Below are 26,008 nucleotides of genomic sequence, written 5' to 3'. Positions count from 1 at the left end.
GAAGCAACAGTTAGAACTGGACATGGAACAATAGACTGGTTCCAAATAGGAAAAGGAGTATGTCAAGGCTGTATATTGTCACCCTGCTTATTTAACTTATATGCAGAGTACATCATGAGAAATGCTGGACTGGAAGAAGCACAAGCTGGAATCAAGATTGCTGGGAGAAATATCAATAACCTCAGATATGCAGATGACACCACCCTTATGGCAGAAAGTGAAGAGGAACTAAAAAGCCTCTTGATGAAAGTGAAAGAGGAGAGTGAAAAAGTTGGCTTAAAGCTCAACATTCAGAAAACAAAGATCATGGCATCCGGTCCCATCACTTCATGGGAAATAGATGGGAAACAGTGGAAACAGAGTCAAACTTTATTTTTTTGGGCTCCAAAATCACTGCAGATGGTGATTGCAGCCATGAAATTAAAAGACGCTTACTCCTTGGAAGGAAAGTTATCACCAACCTAGATAGCATATTCAAAAGCAGAGACATTACTTTGCCAACAAAGGTCCATCTAGTCAAGGCTATGGTTTTCCAGTGGTCATGTATGGATGTGAGAGTTGGACTGTGAAGAAGGCTGAGCACCGAAGAACTGATGCTTTTGAACTGTGGTGTTGGAGAAGACACTTGAGAGTCCCCTGGACTGCAAGGAGATCTAACCAGTCCATTCTGAAGGAGATCAGCCCTGGGATTTCTTTTGGAAGGAATGATGCTAAAGCTGAAACTCCAGTACTTTGGCCACCTCATGCGAAGAGTTGACTCATTGGAAAAGACTTTGATGCTGGGAGGGACTGGGGGCAGGAGAAGAAGGGGACGACAGAGGATGAGATGGCTGGATGGCATCACGGACTTGATGGACGCGAGTTTGAGTGAACTCTGGAAATTGGTGATGGGCAGGGAGACCTGGCGTTCTGCGATTCATGGGGTGGCAAAGAGTCGGACACGACTGAGCGACTGAAATGAACTGAACTGAGCTGAAGTGAACTGATACTGTCTAGGGATGCACACTTGGATGCTTAAACCATTAAGAAATGCAAGGATATAATTACTATAAAAGTCAGGTAAGCAGCTATTTGTGTGGAGAGTGGCTGTGATTAGGATGGGGTACACAGAGGGGCCTCTGGGGCGACTACAGGGTTCTGTTTTGTGACCTGGGTGGTGCTTATAAGGGCATTTTCCTCGTGATAATTCACTAAGATACAAAATTAATTTGCATGATTTTCTGCATCTGTGGTTTGTTTTTGTAGAAAGTTTTGAAGAAATGAAAGTAGAAGCACCCACCTCACTGCGTGTTAATGATGTGTGTACAAATACACATCTCTGAATATATGGCTTCTGGGAGCACCAAGTGCATAGAAGGTGGTCACTAAACATGAGTTCCCATCCCTGTTAATCCTGTAAAACACCCTTACTGGTGTGATTTCAGTGCCACGACTAACTTGTGTGACTAATCAAAAATAGTTAATGCTTATCAAGTGATTATTATGTGCCAGGCACTTCTCCCAGCATATTAAATCTAACTAAATCCTCATAACCCTATTATTATTATTCCCATTTTACAGAGAAGAAAACTGAGACTCAGAAAGGTTTTCATGGCCACACAGAACGTGATGGGGCAGCCTGATTCTGAACCTGGGCAGCCTGGCTCTCCAGTGGGTCTCATCCACTGTATGTATAACTTACTGTTTTCTATTTGGTGTTCAGTGCCCCCATTTGTGATAATAACTCCCCCTTATTGAGTGTCTGCCAATGTCTGTGCCATCCCTTGACACTCATTACCTGAATCTCACAACAGTCCTGGAAGGTGGAGAAGCTTGTTAACCTGCATTTAGCAGAGGGGAACTCAGGGCGGTGAAGGAACTTACCTGAAGGAAATGGCTGTGTCAGGGGTTTGAATTGTGGATGGGCAGGTTCATACTCTTTGGCCCTGTGATTCTGAAGAACAAAATGTTCCCTGCTCTTAACCAGATGCTCACCTGATGGATCTGACCCAGTGTGAGGTCACGGGTTGCTCAATCAGCCATCCAGAGCCTGACTTGGCTTGACAAGTGTCCAGACAAGTGTCCAGACCAAGGCTGGAGAAGCCAGGGGCTTGGCAAGTGCCAGGCACGCCTGACCCCATGAGGGGGTCGTAACAGAGCTTGTGATCCATAACCCCAGTGAGCCAGAGATTTGTTTCTCTGCGTGCCAAACTTTTTTGCTCCTGAGAGCCTCAGAATCAGGACCCAGGATACAGCTGGTCAGCTCTCTGACTTGAGATGAAGACGTGGTGTGGGCCGGTTGTATGGATTTCTCAGAAATGGTGAGGGCCCAGCTGTACTTTTCTGTTCACACACTGATTTTCTAACCTGAGTCAGGATGACTGATGGAGGTGCGGGCAGGCAGACTGAAGCATTTCCCAGACAGGGCCTGGAACGGTGAGGAGACCAGAGGGGCGTGAGACATCTCACCCCCTCTCTACCAGGACCAGCTGAAGAGCCTGCCTAGCTCAGTCTCACTGTATTATTTTTTAAGATACCTTTCATTACCAATTGGGCTTACCTGGTGGCTCAGCGGTAAAGAATCTGCCTGCAATGCAAGAGACTCAGTTTTGATCCCTGGGTCAGGAAGATTCCCTGGAAGAGGGCATGGCAACCCACTGCAGGATTGCCTGGAGAATCCTATGGACAGACGAGCCTGGCGGGGCTACAATCCATAGGGTCACAAAGAGTCGGACATGACTGAAGTGACTTAGCATGCATGCGTGTATTATTATCAGTTATTACTTTTATTATTCCTTCTTTTAAAAACCTTTTTTTTTTTTTTTCATTTTTTGGCCGTGCCACACGGCATGTGGGATCTTAGTTCCCTAACCAGGGATGGAACCCTTGTCCCCTGCAGTGGAAGCACAGAGTCTTAACTGCTAGACCACGAGGGAAGTCTGAGACACACTTTTACGATGGGGCCATCTTGCTAGTCCTGAGCCAGGTCCTTCGTTACAAGACCTGTGGACCCCCAATCAGACTGACCTAGGTTCAAAACCCGGCACCATCATATGAACTGCTGTGTGACCTTGACCAGTACCTGGCTCCTACAACTTAGTTTTCTCATCTGTAAAGTGGAAGAAAACAATCACCCCCCTCACAGGGCTTTATAAGGATCAAACACACACAGGCACCAAGAATAGTGCCTGGTACCGTCAATGCCACTATCATTATTCTTCCAGGCTAACAGCACTGACTCAGCGCAAAGGAGGCAGTCATTACATCTAGTTGAGGTTGCTGTGTCCTGGGATACGTCACCAGTCCATAGAGTGGCTGGGGTTCACTTGTAATAAAATAGCCACCTTTTATGAAGCGTTTACTGTGCACTCATCTCTGTATGCGCCATTTAACTACGTCTTCACTACCTTTCCAACTTGCTGATCTGCTGTGCTCAGTCACATCTGATTCTTTTGTGACCCTATGAACTGTAGTTCCCCAGGCTCCTTCTGCCCATGGGGGTTTTCAGGCAAGAATAGTGGAGTGGGTTGCCATTTCCTCCTCTAGGAGATCTTCCCAACCAAGGGATCAAACCCTCGTCTCCCCCGTCCCTTGCATTGCAAGCAGATTCTTTACTGCTGAGCCACCTTTCAAAGCTGACATGATTATCTCCATTTTATACATGGGAAAACAGAGGCTCAGAAAATCTGAGAAACTGTCTATGGGATCCATAGGTTAAAAAAGAAAAAACTAGTACATCTAGAATGGTTAAAATTGAAAAGACTGACTATGGCACTTGGAACTTTCGTACACTGCAGGTGGAAATGCAAGATGGTACAATTACTTTGGAAACTAGTTTGCAGAAGTTTCTTGAAAAGTTAAATATGGGACTTCCCTGGTGGTCCAGTGGCTCGGACTCCACGCTCCCAATGCAGGGGGCCCAGATTCAATTCCCGGTCAGGGAACTGGGTTCCTCATGCCGTAACCAAGAAGTTCACATGCGGCTACTGAGTTTGCATCCACAACTAGAAAAGATCCTGTGTGCCACAACTAAGACCTGAAACAGTCAAATAAATACATTTTTTAAAAAGTTAAACATACACTTATCAAAATATGAACTAGCAATTGATGGCTCGGTGGGTAAAGAATCCAACTTGCAATGCAGGGGACACAGGAGACGTGGGTTCAATCCCTGGGTCAGGAAGATCACTGGAAGAAGGAAATGGCAACCCATCCAGTGTTCCTACCTGGAGAATCCCATGGACAGAGGAGCCTGGCGGGCTACAGTCCATGGGGTCACAAAGAATTGGACATGACTGAAGCGACTTAGCATGCACAGCAAACATACTCCTAGGTTTATTTACCCAAGATTAATGAAAGCATTTGGATACTAAAAAGTGTGTACATGAATGTTCTTAGCAGCTTTATTTGTAATAGCCAAAAAAACTGGGGAAAAAATGTTCATCCACAGGAGGATGGGATTAAAAAACTGATATATATATATTACTATATATGTATATGTATGTTTATACATATCACAGAGTAGATATGTGTGAGTGCCTGTATGCTATGTCACTTCAGTCATGTCTGACTCTTTGTGACTTGATGGACAGTAGCCCGCCAGGTTCGTCTGTCCTTGGAATTCTCTAGGCAAGAATACTGGCATGGGTTGCCATGCCCTCCTCCAGGGAATCTTCCCGACCCAAGGAACAAACCTATGCATCTCCTATACTGCAGGCAGATTATTTACCCTCTGAGGCACCTGTGAAGCCCATACATATCAATGGCTTCTTTTTATTGCGAATATATATTCATTTTATATTATTATATTTATATTATATTAATACAGTTATATATCATCATATAGTATAGCATTATTTTATATTTTATTATTATATATAATATATATTTATTACTTATATTAGCAATAAAAAGAAGCTATTGATATGTAAGCAATATGGATGAATCTCAAAATAGAATGAAAGAAGTTAAACAGAAAAGTACAAGTTGTATGATGTCATTTCTGTAAAATTCCAGAGAATTTAAAGCAATCTGCAGTGAAGGAAAGTCATCTATGGTGACCGTAGTTGCCTGAGAACGGGGATGTGATGAGAAGCCAGCTTATAAAGAGGACTGAGGAAACTTCTGGTGGGATGGAAATGTCCATCATCGTGATTGTGGTGATGAGTTCGTGGGTACATACATATATCAGTACTCATCAAATTATATGATTTGAACAGGTATCATTTATCGTCTATCAGTCATACTTCACTAATGCTGTTTTTTTTTTTTTTAAACTGAGAGTGGCACGGTTAGGATTTGAATCCCTGTATGTCTGGGGTGATGGAGAAGGCAATGGCACCCCACTCCAGTACTCTTGCCTGGAAAATCCTGTGGATGAAGGAGCCTGGTAGGCTGCAGTCCACCGGGTCGCTAAGAGTCAGACATGACTGAGCGACTTCACTTTCACTTTTCACTTTCATGCATTGAAGAAGGAAATGGCAACCCACTCCAGTGTTCTTGCCTTGAGAATCCCAGGGATGGGGGAGCCTGGTGGGGTGCCATCTATGGGGTCGCACAGGGTCGGACATGACTGAAGTGACTTAGCAGCAGCAGCAGCAGCATGTCTGGGGTGAAATCACTCAGGAGCTGGTAAGTTATTAAAAGGCCTCCTTTCTGGGCTGGATTCATAGAATCAGCCTAAATGGTACCACCTCCAGGAAGCCTTCTTATTCCCTCCAAGAACTGTGGCTTTTGGAAACTGTATCCCCTGTGGACTTGACCCATTCGTCCCTCCTCCCTGGCTTCAGGATTTGTCAGTGGCTCCTTTTCTCTACATGGTCCTCCCCACTATTGTCCTCCTGGTTGAGAGCCCGGTGCCAGAATCCGACGGACCCGGGTTTGAACCGCAGCTTGGCCATTTACACCAGCTGTCTGACCGTGGAGAGTCTGTTTCCCTCTTTGACCTTCAGCTTCCTCATCTGAATAACAGTAGAAGATACCTCGAGCCTGGTGCCTGCAGTCCATGGGGTCGCAAGGAGTCAGACACAACTGAGCGACTGAACAACAACCTCGAGATTGCCTCAAGGATCAAATGAGAGATAGTTCGTGTTAAACAATTAGTATAGGGCCCGGTGTGTAATAAAGCACTCAATAAATGTTAACTATTACTGATCTTCACCTGGGCAGTGGCTGCTGACTGTTTCAGCTTCAGCCTTTGAATCAAGCACTTGCCGCCCCAGCTATATTTATTGACATGGAAAGATGCCCAAAGTGTACTCTTGAGAGGAAAAAAGCAGGCTACAAAACAATATATGCCGCACAGGTCATTTTAAGATTAAAGGGGAAAATGGATATATATCTCTTAGCATGGTGCCTGCACAAGTGATGAGCTCACTGAAGGTTGTGATTATTATTAATGTGAAAGCCCTTCCAATGCTTCCAAATATTACCATGTGTTCTTGTTTTTTTTGTTCAGTCACTCAGTCATTTCTGACTCTTTGCGACCCCAGGGACTGCAGCACACCAGGCTTCCCTGTCCTTCACCATCTCTCAGAGCTTGCTCAAATTCATGTCCATCGAGTCAGTGATGTCATCCAACCATCTCATCTTCTGTTACCCCCTTCTCCTGCCTTCAGTCTTTCCCAGCATCAGAGTCTTTTCCAATGAGTCGGCTCTTGGCATCAGGTAGCCAAAGTATTATTGGAGCTTCAGCTTCAGCATCAGTCCTCCCAACGAATATTCAGGGTTGATTTCCTTTAGGATGGACTGGTTTACAATGCGAGTTTCTGTAAAACAGGATGCTGTTTGTCATTGCCCTTGGACAGTGAGTCAGAGAGGCAAACCGGTGCATCCTCTTCTGCCTCCCTTCTGATGCACTGCCGGGGGCTGTCTTGGTACAGGACTGGAGTTGGACTTGGGACCCATTAGTCTCATGTGGATTCTGGTACTTTCTTCTGTGATCCTGGAGCAAAAGAAAAGCAAACCATTGCCCTTTGGAATTAAGACTCCAAGCTTAGATAAAGGATGTTCTTTGCAGTAACTGAGGTGCTATGACAAAAGGTAGACACTTGGGGGCGCTCCAGACAATCTGCATTAGAGAAAATGACAGAAGAGGATGATAATGGCAGGCTTCAAATTAACAGTGGCTTCTATTTACTGAGTTCTTGCTAGGAGCTCCTAGAATGCGCTAACAGACTCACAAACTTGATCTCATTTTGTCCTTCCCAGCACCTCATTAGTTTGATGCTATTATCAAAGATTTTAAAGACAGGGTGTATTGCTCTTTAGAATTTAAAACATGTTTTAATGGAGTCACAATTCACATACCTTGTAAAATGCACAAGCCCTGAGTGTACAGCCTGGTGAATTGTTCTAAGTGTACATACACAGATACCTGCACCCAGATCAGGGTCTGAAACTGCTATAACAACCTTTCCACTCACCACCCCCTACCCAAGGCAACCACTATCCTGACTTCTATCACCATTTATTCATTTTGCGCATTTTTGAACTTCATATAAATCAAATTATACATATATCATGTTTAGAGTTGCCAGGTCTATCACATAAAAAACCAGGATGCCAATTAAATTTGAACTTCCTATGGGACACTGTTGTTCATTTGCTAAGCCGTGTCTGGTTCTTTGCGATCCCATAGACTGCAGCACACCAGGCTTCCCTGTCCTTCACTGTCTCCCAGAGTTTGCTCACACTCATGTCTATTGAGGCAGTGATGCCATCCAGCCATTCCATACTCTGTCGCCCCTTCTCCTCCTGCCCTGAATTTTTCTCAGCATCAGGGTCTTTTCCAATGAGTCGGCTCTTTGCATCAGGTGGCCAAATATTAGAGCTTCAACTTCAGCATCAGTCCTTTCAGTGAATATTCTGGATTGATCTCCTTTAGGATCGACTGATTTAATCTCCTTGTTGTCCAAGGGACTCTTAAGAGTCCTCTCCAGCAACATAATTTGAAAGACTCAGTTCTTTGGGACTCAATCTTCTTTATGGTCCAACTCTCACATCCATACATGACTACTGGAAAAACCATAGCTTTGATTATACCGACCTTGTTGGCAAAGTGATGTCTCTGCTTTTTAATATGCTGTCTAAGTTTGTCATAGCTTTTCTTCCAAGGAACAGCCTCTTTTAATTTCATGGCTGCAGTCACCATACAAAGTGATTTTGGTGCCCAAGAAAATAAAATCTGCCACTGTTTCCACTTTTTCCCCATCTATTTTCCATGAAGTGATGGGACCAGATGCCATGATCTTAGTTTTTTGAATGTTGATTTCCAAGCCAACTTTTCACTCTCCTCTTTCATGAACCTCACCAAGATGTTCTTTAGTTCCTCTTCACTTTCTGCCATTAGAGTGATATCATCTGCATATCTGAGGTTGTTGATATTTATCCTGGAGATCTTGATTCCAGCTTGTAATTCATCCAGGCCAGCATTTTGCTTAATACACTCTGCATGTAAGTTAAATAAGAAAGGTGACAATATACAACCTTGATGTACTCCTTTCTCAATTTTGAACCAGTCTATTGTTCCATGTCCAGTTTTAACTGTTGCTTCTTGACCTGCATGCAGGTTTCTCAGGAGACAGGTCAGGTGGTCTGGTATCCCCATCTCTTTCAGAATTTCCCACAGTTTGTTGTCATGCACAGTCAAAGGTTTTAGCATAGTCAATGAAGCAGAAGTAGATGCCTTTCTCTAATTCCCTTGCTTTCTCTATGATCCAGCAAATGTTGGCAACTCGATCTCTGGCTCCTCTTTTCTAAATCCAGCTTGAACATCTGGAAGTTCTCGGTTCATATACTGTTGAAGTCTAGGCTGAAGGATTTTGAGCATTATGTCGCTCACATGTGAAATAAGTGCAGTTGTACAGTAGTTTGAACATCCTTTGGCATTGCTTTTCTTGGGATTGGAATGAAAATTGACCTTTTCCAGTCTTGTGGCCACTGCTGAGTTTTCCCAATTTGCTGGAACATAGAGTATAGCACTTTAGTAGCAGCATCTCTTAGGATTTTAAATAGCTCAGCTGGAAATTTTTATACTAAAAAAATTCATTGTTTATCTGAAATTCAAATTTAACCAAATATCCTATTTTTTTTCTGATGACTCTAGTACTCTTTTGTGCCTGGTTCCCTTTAACATAATTGTGAGATTCACCTCCATTGTTTTGGTTATTTATAACTTACTCTTTTCCATTGCTGTGTAGTATTCCACTCCATGAATGTATCCTGATACATTTATTCTTTGTATGGTTGAGGAGAAGGAAGGGTTACTTTCCGAAATGCAGCCTAGAAAGTGTTAAACAGTGTACTCTGGCATCAGAGTCTTGAGGGATTTGAATCCTAGCTCCACCTCTTACTACTTGTAAGACAGTAACCAAGTGACTTAATCTCAGCTGGTTTGACTTTAATATGGGTTAGAATGGCACCCCACTCCAGTACTCTTGCCTGGAAAATCCCATGAACGGAGGAGCCTGGTAGGCTGCAGTCCATGGGGTTGCTGTGAGTTGGACACAACTGAGTGACTTCACTTTCACTTTTCACTTTCATGCATTGGAGAAGGAAATGGCAACCCACTCCAGTGTTCTTGCCTGGAGAATCCCAGGGACGCGGGAGCCTGGTGGGCTGCCGTCCCTGGGGTCGCACAGAGTCGGACAGGACTGAAGCGACTTAGCAGCAATGGTACCTCAAAGGGTGCTGTAAGGTTTAAAGGAAATATTACATATAAATCTCTTAGAATAGGACCCAGTACAGAGTTAGCACCTGATGAATGGTGCCTGTGTCATGGTTCCCATTAGATCTAGGAGAAAATTGAAGTTCAGAGGTGTTAAGAGATTTGCTGAATGTCATATACCTGGTAAGTCACGGGGCCCTTTTGTCATCAATACTGGCTAAATTATGCCGGGGTCCAGCCCCGGTGGATCCAGGGAAATTCGAAGTGGGGACGGCGTTGGCGAGGAAAGACTTATTTATTTATTAATATAAGATTAGATTAGGAAGAAATAGTGTAGTAGGAAAATTAAGTGGAGAACAAGAGGCTGAATAACTTGGTATACGTGGAAAGCCAATAAAGTTCCAGACGAGGGGCTTGCACCATCTACGTTAGGCCGCCGGTGCCCGTTTGAATATCGGAGAGTGCCCGGCCTTGGGCTCCCTCTCTTACGGATCTTAGAAGCCAGGACGAGTAAGTATACATGGTGAGCCTCCACGCCCCAGATGGGAATTCAGCCTGAAATTAGAGTAAAGAGGAGACACGGGGGAAACCAGTCCTTCCAATGACTGCCCCCCCCCTCTATTGTCCTTCAAGGCCTTTTATACTTTTGATTATACATAGAGATCAATGGGTAATACAAAATTATGTAGCCTTAGCAGCCCAGACTCTTTTTGTATATCTTTTTGTATACAAAAGGTCTCAAGTGATTTACATTATCTTCTGGCCAAGAGGCTTGCTAACACTTTTTGGTTCTCTTCCTTAATGAATGTTAATTTCGTTTCCCCTGAAGTGTTTTTCTTTAATCTGCATCTCCTTAAAGCTCTAAAGTTACATCTCTATAGAACAAAGGCGCAGTGGGTTATAACAAAGAAGGTACTTAACTCAAAGATCTAATGTTGCTACTTGTTTTTCTATATACCAACTATATCAACAAGTAAAAGATATGAAAATTTGGCAGCAAGTATTGGCTCAACAAATGAAATCTTTAATCAGTCCTATTCTAATAATTTTGACTCCTCGGAAGCCCCTACATTCCTAGGATGTTTTAAGCTTCCTGTGCCTCCTGCGGTCAGAAGGCCTCAAACAATCACATGCGCAGGCAAGCTAGAAAGCCATCAGAGGGGTTTTTGGATTGAAACACTCTTTCAAATGCAGAAGACTAAAGCCTTGCGATGACTTTTTCCAGGCAAGCATATTCTTATTTTGGGGGGTACACACTCAGGAAATACCAGGGGGAAAACCTGAGATCTGACTTAACCTTGCCCATCAGATCTCTGCCGCATGACCTTGTCACTGGTGGGATTCCTCACGCTGGCTCCCGGCAAAATTATTTATTTATCAACAATTTCTTTTGATCACCTGTTATGCATCAGGCCTTGAAGTAACACAATGAGCAAAAGAGCCAAAGCCCCTGAGGATGAAATATACATCCTCAGGGCTCTCCCGGTGCTGTCTGCCTGCTTTACATGGGCCTCTCATTAGTTATGTGGTATTGATGCTTTTGAACTGTGGTGTTGGAGAAGACTCTTGAGAGTCCCTTGGACTGCAAGGAGATCCAACCAATCCATCCTAGAGGAGATCAGTCATGGGTGTTCATTCCAAGGACTGATGCAAAAGCTGCAACTCCAAACTTTGGCCACCTGATGCGAAGAGCTGACTCATTGGAAAAGTCTCTGATGCTGGGAGGGATTGGGGGCAGAAGGAGAAGGGGACGACAGAGGATGGGATGGCTGGATGGCATCACCAACTCGATGGACATGAGTTTGAGTGAACTCCGGGAGTTGGTGATGGACAGGGAGGCCTGGCATGCTGCGATTCATGGGGTTGCAAAGAGTCGGACACGACTGAGTGACTGAACTATAACTATATAGTGTGAAAGGCACTTAGCATGGAGCCCCACAGGCATTACTGTTCCAGAAACAACAGCTATTATCCGGGTAGTAGCAATCTCTATGAGCCTTCCCAGGTGGTGCAGTGGTAAAGAATCCGCCTGCCAATACAGGAGATGCAAGAGACGTAGGTTTGATCCTTGGGTCCGGAAGATCCCCAGGAGTAGGAAATGGCAATCCACAACAGTATTCTTGCCTGGAAAATTTCATGGACAGAGGAGCCTGCGGGCTCCTCAAGGGCTACAGTCCATGGGGTTGCAAAGAATCAGACGCGACTGAGCACAGCAATCTCTATGGCAACAGTGGCTCAGCAGCCCCATTTTACAGATGAGAGAACTGATGCTCAGGGAGATTAAGAGACTGGCGCGAGGTGACGCAGCTGGTACTGGCAGAACAGGAATTCAGCATCATATCCATTTGACTCTAAAACCCTCCTGGAGAATTTTTCTGTCTTGGGTTCTGCTTCTGGAGTCCAGATGTGAGAGATTCAAGTCCCAGCTTTGTGACCCTGGGCATGTTATTTGCTAGTTCCCATACAACTACACAGAATTGCCTTGGGCGTCTGCAGAAAGCTCTCTGCAGATACAAACACCTCTGAAGGGATGTTGGTGGGGATCTGCAGTCAGAAAGGGGCTTTTGAATGTGTAAGCTGTTCAGTGCTTCAAAACCTTCCTTCCAGGGAATTCCCTAGCGGTCCAGTGGTTCCACTGCAGGGGGGATGGATTTGATCCCTGGTCGGAAAACCAAGATCCCACATGCTGCATGGTGTGGCCAATAAATTAATTAATAAGTCAATCTATTAATTTAAAAATTCTGATTGTTGTAAAAAAATGGAAAGCCTTTCTTACATAAATGAACTTAAAGACGTAGAAAGATGCCTAGACTATCTTGTTCAGTATATTTAAAAATCCACTTCATGGGTGTAGCTGTATGTATGGAGCATGTGTCAGAAGGATTCAGTGAACAGTCACTTAGGTAGGAGCACTCATTCTGTGTGGGTGCTATGCTAGGTCTTCTGGAAGTAGTGCTCCTAACAGCCTTGTGTGGCAGGTGCTGCCTTAGACAACCGTGCAGGCGGACAGTTAACACTCTCTAGGCTGCCCAGGCAGCACAGAGCTGCCACCTGGATCAGGGCACTTTGGCCTCAGAGGCTGTGTGCTCTTGACCCCGTAGCTCTGCAACTCTTGCCACTTTTTTTCCCCTCTGGGTAGTAAAACGTCAGTGTTTTGAATTTTCTTCTTTATGCTTCTCTGCATTATCTGAGCTTTTATGATATGTAGATTTTGTTTTTCGTAAAAACTAGATTTCTAATTTGGTGTCTTTAAGAGCTGTGGATGCTTCTAGGGATAAGCCACTCCCAGTCTTTTTTGTGGTGGAGAGACTGCAGTCCTTAGACCTGGAACCCTCTGCCCAGTCCTGATGTCCCCCTGCAGGGCACTCTGACCCTGGGAAAATCAGTGTTTAGTCATCACCTTCCCCCTGGCCGCATTAGAGTAGGCACAGATGGGGACCGCAGTAAACGTCCTCTGATGCAGGAGGAACAGGTCACTGTGCCCTCAGGATCTCACTCCACCTCCAAAAGTTGTTCCCTACCTTCTCCCAGGACCCCAAGAATTAGTGACTGAACCAAGTCACTATAAAGTGCTGATAGTTTATAGGGTTTTTTCACACGGATCTTAGTTGCACCATGTGAGGTCTAGTTCCTGGACCAGGGATTGAACCCGGGCTCCCTGCGTTGGAAGTGAGGATCTTAGCCACTGGACCACCAGGGAAGTCCTCTAGTTTATAGGTTTTTAAAGAGGCAAGTGGCAAGAGACCCAAGCCACAACCAGATGGATGACTAATGGGGCCCATGGGCTGGGGGATGCGGCTGTCAGAGAGCCCCAGAAATCACTGCCCAGGATGGCAGGGGAGGGGCTCAGGCCTCACCCCAAGAAGGGGCTGCTGGGAGTTTTCTGCCCATGACCCCACTCGTGACCCCAACTCCTATCACCCCTGCCTCAAAAAGGCTGGGCCCACAGAGCCATAAATTCCTGCTATCATTAGACCGTATCTCTCCAGCTCGGGCTGTTTGCCAGGAGCCCTACAATTATTTTTTATCACTTAACAAGTCGTATAATTATTTTTATCACTTTTTTCTCACAGCAGGGCTACTTTTGCCTTCTTTCAGTTTGGAGTTGGGGGGAACCCAGCTCCCAGAGCATTTCACAGCGTTTCCTGGCTTTGTCCAAAGCTCTAGCGCAGGTCAGGGTTTGAACTCACAGCTCCTATGGGAGCTAAGTGGGGGCTTTTGTGAGGCCAGAGGCTTGGGAAGACTGGGAGGTGGAAACTGGGAGCCCTTGAGAGCTAGAGAAAGGCTTTAGGCTCAGCTACTTCCTGTGTGACCAAAGCAAGTCACTCAACCACCCTGTGCCCCAGTTTCTTCATCGGTTAAATGAGGAAGTGATAATAATACCCAACTCATAAGTCAGTACACATAAGTGCTCAAACACTATGAGATTCAATTTAATCTTGAGTTGGGACCTAGATTCCAAATTGAGACCCTGGCCTCCTGGATGACTTAGGCAAGTCCCTTGCCCTCTCTGAGTCTTAGACTCCTCATGTGTAAAATGGACATTATCTTGCCTGCCTCACTCTCTGCTCTCACATCTCCATCTATTGGCCTGACCTTCTTCAGGTCCTCAAGCCCCAACGCTCCCAGCCCCAGCTTTGCCTGGGTAACTCTATTATCATCCCAGGCATCCTTCCTTCTCCCCCTCCCTTCTCTTCTTTACTTATTCAATATATATTTTTTGAAGACCTACTGTCTGCGCAGACTGTGCTAAGTGGTAGAGAAGGCAGGCAAAGTCCCTGTACTCATGACCCGGAGATAGAAATAAACTAAAAAGAGAGTCAAGGACCTCCCTGATGGTCCAGTGGTTAAGAATCCACCTGCCAATGCAGGAGACACGGGTTCCATCCCTGGTCCAGGAGGATCCCATGTGCAGTAAGGGCGACTAAGCCTGAGCACCACAACCGCTGAGCCTGAGTGCTAGTGCCTGCAAGCTGCAACTGCTAAAGCCTGTGTGCCCCAGAGCCCGGGCTCCGCAACAAAGAGAGGCCACTGCAATGAGAAGCCGGCAGATTGCAACTAGAGAGTCTCCCCCAATCGCCACAACTAGAGAACCCCTCCCTGTGCAGCCAAAAATAAAAACATTTTAAAAGAGTCAAAGTAAAACAAAACAAAACCCAAGGCAGTTACAAACGGTATTTAAACACTTCATAAAGGAGAATGAGAGCACCGTAAGAGGAAGTAAATGGGAAAGGTCACTTTCCAGAGAGGCCTCCCGAAGGAGACATTTCTGCTTAAAATTAAATAATCCTTGAATATGCGCATGGTATAAAATTCAAAGAGTACACAACATCACCCAGGATGGTTCTGCCCACCATCTTCCTGTCCCCAGCTTTGCAGTCCTCCCCGGAGAGTCCCCTGTGTTGTCCATTGCTTGGGAGTGGCTGATTTGTGGTGATATCTGAATCGCAAGAACCAACAGATAGGGACTTCCCTGGTGGCCCCGTGGTTAAGAATCCATCTTGCAATGCAGGGGACGCAGGTTCTATCCCTGGTCAGGGAACTAAGACCCCACAGGTTTTGCAGCCAAAAATGCAAAACATAGAGGAGAAGCGATGTTGTTAACAAATTCAGTAAAACCTTAGAAAACGGTCCACATCTAAAAGTCTCAAAAAAAAAAATAAAGAATCAGCAGACATTTGAAGAGGTAGGAGAAGAGATGTCCAAGCCAAGAGAACGGTGAGAGCAATGGCCCCAAACTGGACCTGCGTTACTGGAGAGAGGGGAGCAGATCGATGCGGGGCCTGCGAGCCGCAGAAGGAATTCGGATATCACTCTCTGTGGCCTGGGTATAACTTTCGAGGTGGCTAAGATAGAAGTGAGCATCATCGTCTTTTTTATTAATTTTAAATAAATAAATTTATTTAATTTATTTAAATAAATATCTTAAATAAATTTCTTTTTAAATTTTATTTGCTTATTTATCTATGGCTGTGCCGGATCTTTCTTGGGTCTTCACTGCTGCATGTGGGCTTTTAGTTGCAACAAGTGGGGGCTACCTTCTAGTTGCAGTTTGCGGGCTTCTCATTGCAGCGGCTTCTCTTGTGGCTTCCCTGGTAGCTCAGAGGTTAAAGCGTCTGCCTGCAATGCGGGAGACCTGGGTTCGATCCCTGAGTTGGGAAGATTCCCCTGGAGAAGGAAATGGCAACCCACTCCAGTATTCTTGCCTGGAGAATCCCATGGACAGAGGAGCCTGGTGGGCTACAGTCCATGGGGTCGCAAAGAGTCGGACATGACTGAGTGACTTCACTTCACTTCACTTCTCTTGTGGCAGAGTGTGGGCTCTAGGGTGCATGAGCTGGAGTAGTTGTGGCACACAGGTTTAGGTACCCCACGACAGGTGGAATCTTCCCACACCAAGGATTGAACCCACGTCCCTGGATTGGCAGGTGATTCCTTAACGGCTAGACCACCAGGGAACTCCAGGAGTGAGCATCTTCTGATTTGTGTTTCGTAGAAACACTCTGAGAAGAGCTGATTTAGGGGCCTGAGAGGGGCAGGGAGATGAGTGAGGTGGCGCCCATGGAGTTGGGGATGGTAAAGGTCAGGGCCAGTTTGGAGGGTGGAGGCAGTGAGGAGGGGTCCATCTGGGTTGTTTGGGAGGTCGGTGGAACCCAGCAAGGGTCCCAGTCATAGGCTCTGATGGTGTCTTGGCAGTGTTAGGAGTCCCGTCTTTGTGATTCTAAGATTAACTTGCACACTTGTAACCTGGCACGGAGTGGGCACTTGGGACGTGTTTGCTGAAGTGGTGATTAACGGAAAGAAAGGCCCTTTGTAAATGGAGACACGCCCTCTGAGAAATGGCTGCAGCCGCCCCTCCCCACTGCCTCCCTCCTTACATGGACACTCCCCTCCCATCATCCTTGTCCTTGAACCACCTCCAGACACACATCCTGCTTCTGATAGGCAGGATTTTAGAAGCTCAACCTTCAGGCTCTCGTATTTTCTTAGCCACGAAACCCCTTTCCCATGGAAGCCTGATATATAAATGAGATAGAAAGTTATTTTATAATTTCAAACATCCAAGAATCTGAGTAAAAGAAATGAAGGAAACCAACAGGATTCTCAGCAGTTATTGATATACAAATGATCCTTGAGAAAAATGGAGCTGTTTTATTGAATGCCATAATTTCAAATCAGTGCATTCCTGACAATGTGTTCTTTTTATATACCCAACAAAGAGCTCTCAGAGGCTTTCTGCAGGGAAACCCAGCCTCTGAAGTCAATTATTCCAGCATTTGGTTTCCTTTGTGTTCAAGCACAATCCTACTTCATCCATAGAAATATTTTCAAATGGCAAAAGTTTGTGTACATGTATGTTTCAAAATTTTTATATAATTAAAGTATACAGCATACATTAAAAAAAAAAAAAAAAAGCACCAAGCCTAAGCGTACAGCTCAGTAATCCTCACGAAGAGAACACCACCATGTCCCTGGCACCCAGATGAAGACAGGGACCCTGGCCAGCCCCTCAAGCCCTCCTTGTGTCTCTTCCAGTCATTCACAGCTCACCTCTCTACAGAGTACCATGATCTTGACTCTTAATACCCTAGGTTATTTTGGTCTGTTGGACTTTCATAGACATGGAATAAAATGGGGCGTATTCGTTTGTATCTGGCTTGTGTTTGAGAGAGTCATCTGCATTTTTTACAGCTGGAGTGTATCTGTTCATTCTCATTGCTGTATAGTGCTCCATTGTGCGAATATACCACAATTTTAAAAAGCGATTTTTAAAATGTTTAAATGTTTTTGCTGTATTATTATTTTTCTTTTTTTACTGGCGTTTAATTGCTTTACAGTGTTGTGTTTGTTTCTTCTGTACAACAAAGTGAGTCAGCTATATGTTACATATATCCCCTTCCCAAAATATGAAAGTTTCATGAATTTGCAAGTCATCCTTGCACAGGGGTCGTGCTAATCTTCTCTGCCTTTTTCCAGTTTGGTGTATGTGCTGCTGAAGCAAGCACCAAATAGTGATTAAAACAAAACAAAAGAAAACAGGTCACTAGGGGTAGTGGGCAGGGACTGGGTCTGACCCACAGATAAGTTTTGGCTTATGCACCTAGTGTTTCTGTTTTGTTTTCACTGTCTTGGTTGCTGTTAAAAATCAATGTCTGGCCTCTCGTAGAACATCTGCAGTTGCTGGGCGCCCGATCTCAAGTGCCTGGAGCTGAATCCTGGCTGCACCTTCTCAACAATGCTTTTGCCACAGTCCCCACCACCCCCTATTGCACAGGCCCACCTTACCCACCAATATTGCCCACCTGGCTCTGTAAGCATTTTATTTATTGTTAGTTACATAGGACCTCTATTTTTAAAAAATTATTTTATTGAAGTATAGTTGACTTACAATGTTATGCTGATTTCTACTATACAGCAAAGTGATTCAGTTATACACATATGTATATGCATTCTTTTTCATATTCTTTTCCACCATGGTTTACCACAGGATATTGAATATAGTTCCCTGTGCTATTCAGTAGGACCTCGTTGTTTGGTCCTGTAAACATCTGAGTCTTCCACTCCAGCTTTAGTTTAGCGGAAGCGGCCCCCAGCATGCTTTATTCTGTGGTCTACACAACAGGCAAATCGGATCATCTAAGTTAGACTATAAATTGTCTCTACTGGGTTAGAATTTGGAGGTATACTTAAATGCTTAAAAAATTTAGGACTTCCCTGGCACTCAGCTGCTAAGACTATGCTTCTGCTGTAGGGGGGGCACAGGTTCAATCCCTGGTCAGGGAACTAAGATCCCATAGGTCTCTTGGTGGTGCAGCCAAATATGTGTATGTGTATATATATATACACACATACACACACACACACATATATATATATAATAATTATTACTATTTTTAAAAGTTTTAAAATATATTTCATGATTATTGCTATTATCATTATTTCATGCGTGCATGCTGTTTCTTCAGTCGTGTCTGACTCTTTGAGACCCTATGGACCATTAGCCGGCCAGGCTGCCTCTGTCCCTGGGATTATCCAGCCAAGGATATTGGAGTGGGTTGCCAGGCCCTCCTCCAGGGGATCTTCCTGACCCAGGGATTGACTCCGCATCTCTAACGTCTCCTGCATGGGCAGGCAGATTCTTTACCACGAGTGCCACCTGGTACACTCATTATCATTATTATTATTACTCAAAAGATCTTTTAAAATATACAGCTGACCCTTGAGCAACACGGATTTGAACTGCGTGGATCCACCTTTATGCAGATATTACAATACTATTATTGTATTCAACCCATGGATTCAACCAACCACAATCCATGGTTGGTTGAATCCATGGGTGCAGAACTGTGGATACTGGAGAAACCACTGCTATGAAGGAACCACTTGGAAGGTGGGCTGATCTAAGTTATACAGATTTTTGACTGCACCAAGGATGGGTGCCTGTAACCCCGACTTTGTTCAGGATCAACTGTATTCAAATGTATAGCAAAGGCCATAATCATAAATATGATTCTGATGATTTGGAATCAAATCCTGGCTCTATTACTCAGGAGCTGTGTGACCTCAGTAATTGTGGTACCTCTCTGTGCCACAGTACAAAGGGGGATACTAATATTTACCTCACTGGGTTCTTATGAAGATTAAATGAACTAATACTTATAACAATGTTAGACAAGCATCTGACACATAATAAATATTCAACATATCTTAGCCTTTTATTATTTTTTAAATTCTGTGGGCCGACCAATCATCTGGCCTGCTAAAGTGACAAACCATCTTAGTTTGCCCAAGACCTGAAAGGGCTTTCAGCAATCAGGACTTGCACTGCTAAAACTGAAAGGTGAAAGTCGCTCAGTCATGTCTGACTCTTTGTGACCCCATGGACTATATAGTCCATGGAATTCAAAAGTGGAAAAGTCCTGGGCTAAAAAGGATCAACTGGTCACCCTTGGTCTGCCTGACAGTGCCCCCTCACTGTAACATAACAGACTGGGGCTCCTACTTAAAAAAAAACCATTAACATAGCCATTTTATTTATTTATACTTATCTATTTGCGACTGCACTGGGTCTTCACTGCTGTGCGTGAGCTTTCTCTAGGGGCGAGCGGGGGCTGCTCTTCTTTGCAGTGCTCAGGCCTCTCGTGGTGGCTTCTCTTGTTACGGAGCACGTGTTCTCTAGAGCGCATGGGCTTCAGCAGTTATGGCACACGTGCTTAATTGCTGCATAGCATGTGAAGTCTTCCCAGACCAGTGACGGAACCCATCTTCCCAGACCAGTGACGGAACCCATCTTCCCAGACCAGTGACGGAACCCGTTGGCAGGCGGACTCTTCACCACTGAACCACCAGGGAAGTCCCACCATTAGCATTTGGGGCTGAATAATTCTCTGTTGGGGAGAGGAGCTGCCTTGTTCATCGTGGGATGTTTAGCAGCATCCCTGGCCTTCACCCACTTGATGCCAGCAGCACCCTCAAAACCAGGCATGGCAACTGAAAATGTCTTCAGATGTTGCCAGATGTCTCCTGAGAAGCAAGATCTCCAGGTCGAGAACCACTGGCTCAACTGAGGCAAATTTAATGAATGGCGTGTTTACAGAGGTGTGGCAGGCTAAGGGAAACCTCAAGGAGCAGTAAGGCACCCAAGGTCTAGAATGTGGGGAACTGATCTCACCCCCAGACCTACAGGAATGAGAGAGGGAACAGTGTTGCTGCTCCTGGAAGTAGCTGGAACTGTGGAAGAGAAGCCGTGGAGAAATGCAGGCCCTGTCAAATGAGGGGCTACATGGCATAGAGATCCATGGTTCTTGCTCATCCTGCCTGTTAATCTCCCCTTGATGGCTCTCTTTGGCAGAATCCAGTGAGAAGTCAGGAGGCATGGGTGCCTCCTGGTACACAAAACAGCTGATGAGGGTGTGTGGAGGTGCTGGACGGACAGACAGGAACCATCTCAGGGAGCAGCACCAGGCCTCAGACACTGGACATTTGAGTCCAGTCTTGTAAATTGCGTAGGAGTTTTCCAGGTAGAGCAAACCAGGAAAGGGTATTTCACCCAGAGGGAACAGCATGTACAAAGGCATGGAGTTACAAAAGAGCCTGGCTCCCACTTCATTGTTTATTTAATCATGATTGTTTGTTTGATCGATTGACTCTGTTCTAAAACGCTTGAAAGGTACAAAGGCACAAAATTAAAAGGAGAGCTTCCTCCCACCCTTGACCCCAGCTGCCCAACTCACCTCCCAGAGGCCACCTTTCTCTCCAGGCTCCTCTCACTTCTAGAAATAATCAGTGCAAATACCAGTTAGTAATGTGTGTCACAAACTCCTAATTTGACTTAATTTCACTGATGTTTGTGGAGCCCCTGCTGTGTGCAGAGAAACAACAGGTAGAGAGCTCTGGCCTTGAACTCCAAGCCCAACTCTTCACAAAACACCATGTAGTTTTAGGCACCTCACTCTCAGCTTCTAATATCCTCTTCCAGGAAAGGAGGGTCTCCAAGGGTCCTGTCAGCTCTGTGGGGTTTGCCCACAGTTGTGTAGTTCAACTGATGGTTTGTGAATTAAATGGAATTACAGCTGAACCTGGTAGCTCAGACAGTAAAGAATCTGCCTGCAATGGAGGAGATCCAGGTTCAATCCCTAGGTTGGGAAGATCCCCCCTGGAGAAGGGAATGGCAAGCGTGTTCAGTGTTCTTGCCTGGAGAATCCCATGGACAGAGGAGCCTGGGATCCATGGGTCCATGGGATCGCAAACAGTCGGACAAGACTGAGCAACTAACACTTTCACTTTTTCAAAGCTGAATCACTGGCAAGAAGCAAATTGTAACGAAAGAGCCTTGGGTCTCTCTCAGGCCCACGTACTGTCATTTTGGGGAGATGAATGAGGTTTCTGTCTCCAAAGACATGTTCCTGAATGAGCCAACAGAATCTTTGTCTAAGAAGAGAGTGCCTACAGTACTATAGCCTTGAGCATGGGCTGACTTGGAAGCTGGTTGGCTCCAACCATCTGGGTGGCACTTAGCCTGGCTCTGAGCTGCTCAGGAAAGACTAGACCCTGCTGGGCTACCCCTAGCTGGTGTGTGAAGCTCTCAGGGGAGTTTAAGATCAAAAGGAGGAACTGGGAAGGCCATCAGGCTACAGTTACAGGGAACCTGATGGCCAACTGGTATACCTGATGGTACCTGGAAGCAAGAAAACAAGTCTGGGCACCATTTGCCCAGCCAGAAGCCCAGAAACCAGAGCAATCCAGGTCACCAGGAGCAGACGAGAATAGGGCTATTCCCTACTTGTGTTTTTTCTTTCTGATCTGTCTTGTCACCATAAAACTCAGTTCTTTTTTGACAATACCTGTATTTGCAGCACATGGGGCAAAGTTGCCTACCACAGATGGACCACCTGCCTTGTTTTAGATGCTGACCACACACCAGCCCTCAGTTCCTGGCCACTTTGCAAGGAAGGTCTTGATGACCCCCCACTTTGCAAACAAGGAAAACTGAGGCTCGGAAAGAAGAGATGCAGGGCACTGTGAGGTCAGGGATTGTAAATATATATAGTGATACCAACAGGCATTTTGTGTTGGAGAGGTATGGAGTTTTGAGCACAGAGTCAGAGAACCTTAGAAGTCCAGGAGGGCTGGGTTCATAGGTTACCAGTACAGTCCATACCCGCATCTGATCACCACACCACAGATTAAGCATCTCTCTAGGGCCCATTTCCCATGCATTCAGGCCTCTTCTTCTCTCACCTGGCATCTTGTTCCAGCCTCCTCCCTGGTCTCTCTTCTTTTCAAAACTACAAGCAGCAGCCAGAGGCATTTTTCTAAACTCTAAGCAGACTGTGTCACTCTTTCTCTTAAAACCCTTCATTGGCTCCCTTTTGCCCTCAGGATAAAGTTCAAATTCCTTGACATGGTTTACTAAATCGTCTGTCATCTGGCCATAAGTCTCTTGCCACTCTGCCTCTCTCCAACACCCCCACCCCCAGCTCTGCACCAACTCGGACAAACCTCAGTTTAATTTACCAGATATGCCACATACTCTCTCTCTCCCTAACCCCTGGACCTTTGCACTTGCTCTTCCACTCACTTGGAACACAGTGTGCTCTAGCACTCCCTTTCTCTGGTTGAATACTCTCTCTCCTTTCCTAGCTCCTCTGGGAAGCTATTTCTGCTCACAGCCCTCCCAAGGAGGCTGGGTTGGTGCCTCCTTCCAACCCACAGTTGGAACGTCCACCCCCACCCACAGTTCTCGCCTACCTGTGTGACAATTCACTGTGGGTCATATATGCCTATGTGCTTGCCTGTGTCCCCATGAGCTCAAGAGGGAGGGCAGGAACAGGGATCATCTTTTCTCTGCCATGCCCCTAGCTCCTGACATTGTGCCTGGAAAAGAAGAGTCTCTGAACAAAAATACGTGTTGATGTTGTTCTGTTCTTAGTCATATCCAGCTCTTTGTGACCCCAGGGACTGAAGCATGCCAGGCTTCCCTGTCCTTCACTATCTTCTGGAGCCTTCTCAAACTCATGTTCACTGAGTCAGGAATGCCACCTAACCATCTCAGGAGGTGACTGAGGATGAGAGGATGAGATGTATTGATAGATGATTCATACGATGTCAGAATCAGAGAATCACAAAGTCTTAGAATCGTGGACTTGGTGAGACATAAACCTAAAGTCATATAATCACAGAATATTAGCAACACACAAACAGAATTCAAGAAGCTTAGCATCTCAATATTGGAAGAATTCTTGCATAGGCACCTTGTCCAAGGACTGCTAGTGAATTTGCTAACTGCTAAGTCACTTCAGTCGCGTCTGACTCTGTGTGACCCCATAGACGGCAGCCCAACAGGCTTCCCCATCCCTGGGACTCTCCAGGCAAGAACACTGGAGTGGGTTGCCATTTCCTTCTCCAATGCATGAAAGTGAAGTCTCTCAGTCCTGTCCGACTATTAGCGACCCCACGGACTGCAGCCTACCAGGCTCCTCCGCCCATGAGGTTTTCCAGGCAAGAGTACGGAAATGGGCTGCCATTGCCTTCTATTAGTGAATTTGGAAAGTCTTAATTGTGCCCTTCTATATTATTGAGTTTATATTCTTACATGTTTATATAATATTACATTTATACCTTTTACATAATTATTTAAATGTATTCTTCCACAACATTTCTTAAGCACCTAGTTTTTTATTCATCAAAGTGTAGTAGACAGTTAAGGGCCTGTGCAAACCCTGCAAAAATAGTATTTCAGGTATCTGCTAATTTAAAAAAAGGAAGAAAACAAAAGACAGTTTGCTATTTAGAAGGGATTCAATTCAAACTACCACAAAATATAAAGGACTGCAAAAATGTATACCATTCCAACAACATATATAAGTTATTAAATAAAAATTTGATTTAAAAGAATATAAATGAAGCCTTTAAGTAGGTCTTTTCTACATGCATATTATTTCTTATTAAAGAAAAAAATATGTAAAAAGGCCATTGGTAATTGTTTGTTAACATTTGTAGAAAATGCCAATTCTCTGGTGACAAACTCCACTAGGTTTAGCACTTAAGGTCTCTGCAGTTATAAACGTAATTTAAAATACTGTTAATTCTGTAACTCCATCGGTAAAATAATGTGACTTGGAATATGGCAGAAAAAGACACAAATTATCATGCTGTGTTTTAAAAGTAGTAGGTAGGTAGAACCAATGTATTTTTCAACTAATAAGTATATACTCTTGGTATATATAAATTAAAAGTTGGTTTAAGATAGTCATTAAAAAGGTATCCAAATATTTAAAGTATACAATCATAGTTTCTGTAATGACAATGGGTATTCTGCTTGTTTTACATTGCGATTATAGAGGAAGATTATTGTTTTTAAAAATACACATTTCACAATTTGGGGGTAAACAGTAATCTGAAAAGAAATAAGCATTACATTATCATATGAAATATCTGAATTTCTTTGGTTCTGGGGATATCTTCTGAAAATAGCCTAGAGCTATGGCTGTAACGGAGAAGGCAATGGCATTCCACTCCAGTACTCTTGCCTGGAAAATCCCATGGACGGAGGAGCCTGGTAAGCTGCAGTTCATGGGGTTGCTAAGAGTTGGACATGACTGAGCAACTTCACTTTCACTTTCACTTTTTTATTAATCAATGCTTACTAAGCCAATCGTTGTGCTGGGCAACTGTTGTTTTTTTTTTTTTTAATCTATGGCTGTATAATAAATTATCCTAGTTTGAAACAGCAAACATTTTTGACATCAAAATTTTTGCATGATAGGGCTTCAGGAGTGGCTTACCTCGATGGTCTGAGTCTTTCATGAGGTTGCAATCAAACTGGCAGCCAGGGCTTGACCGTGGCTGGAAGATCCACTTCTGAGATGGTGCACTCACATGGCTGGCAGCTGACAGGAGGCCTCAGCTCCTCTCCATGTGGACCCCACCACAAGGCTGCTTGAGCTTCCTTACAACATGGCTGCTGGCTTCCTCAGAGCCTGTCATCCAAGATAGCAAAATGAAGACCACCACGTCTCTTATAACCTCGCCTTCAAAGTCACACTTTTAAATTTTCGCAATATCCTTACACAGGACAGTCCTATTCAGTCTGGGAGAGAACAACACAACGGTGTGCATACCAGGAAGTGGGGCTCGTTGGGGGCCATTTTGGAGACGGGCTTCCACAGCAGTGTTGAACAAGACTGACAGCAGACTAGAGCTGACAGTTTGGGCGGAAAGAATAGAGGAAGACAAATCATTATACAAAGGAATAATTTCAGATCGTGGTAAGCACAATGACAAAAATCAAACAAGATGATAAGTTAGAGCAAGGGTCAGCAAACTATGGTCACTGGCCCAATCTGACCTGCTGCCGACTTTTGTCAATAAAGTTTTATTGGAACTCAGCCATGCCCATTCACCTTCATACTGTTTATGGCTGCCTTCATTCTGTAACAGCAGACTTAAGTAGTTGCAACAGAGACCATCTAGCCTGCAGTGCTTCGTCTATTTAGCTAACTTGGTCAGAGAAGGCCACTCCAAAAGGCAACATTTGAGCAGAGACCTGAATGGTTAAAAGGAACTGGCCAGGAGGAGAGTTGAGAGAATGTTCCAGAAAAATGGAACATCAGGGTAAAGGCTGTGAAGCTGTGAGATGAGAACAGTTTTGGTGTTTTGAGGAACAAAGGGGAGGCCAAGGGGTTGGAACAGAGTGAACAAGGGGCAGGGTGATAGGAGAGGATCTCAGATAAAGAGTCAGGAGCCACTTTATGTAGGATGTTGGGGCCCGAGTGAGGAAGTTGGATTTGGTTCTAGGAATAATGGGAAGCCATTGGAGGGTTTTAAGAGGGAGAGGTTGGATCTGATGTGAATGGGAAG

General features: G+C 44.8%; 1 long non-coding RNA gene and 1 other non-coding gene across 3 annotated transcripts; both read right to left on the bottom strand.

Annotated features, from left to right (window-relative positions):
• Nucleotides 1-2,267: 2,267 nt before the first annotated feature.
• Nucleotides 2,268-22,470, bottom strand: LOC114117633 (uncharacterized). 2 transcript variants are annotated; one of them, XR_003591289.3, is made up of 3 exons: nucleotides 22,388-22,470; nucleotides 20,881-20,919; nucleotides 2,268-6,922 (listed from the first exon to the last, which is right to left on the bottom strand). It is a non-coding gene; the product is annotated as an uncharacterized LOC114117633 (long non-coding RNA). The 2 variants fall into 2 exon arrangements; XR_009596127.1 differs by lacking the exon at nucleotides 2,268-6,922 and having other exon boundaries at nucleotides 16,761-20,919.
• On the bottom strand, nucleotides 17,547-17,652 carry LOC114117704 (U6 spliceosomal RNA). Its single transcript, XR_003591362.1, has one exon. It is a non-coding gene; the product is annotated as a U6 spliceosomal RNA (small nuclear RNA).
• Nucleotides 22,471-26,008: the final 3,538 nt, after the last annotated feature.

This window comes from Ovis aries, chromosome 13, assembly GCF_016772045.2.
Source record: "Ovis aries strain OAR_USU_Benz2616 breed Rambouillet chromosome 13, ARS-UI_Ramb_v3.0, whole genome shotgun sequence".
In the NCBI taxonomy this organism is placed as follows: domain Eukaryota; kingdom Metazoa; phylum Chordata; class Mammalia; order Artiodactyla; family Bovidae; genus Ovis; species Ovis aries.
This window is presented reverse-complemented; position numbering and strand designations above follow the sequence as displayed.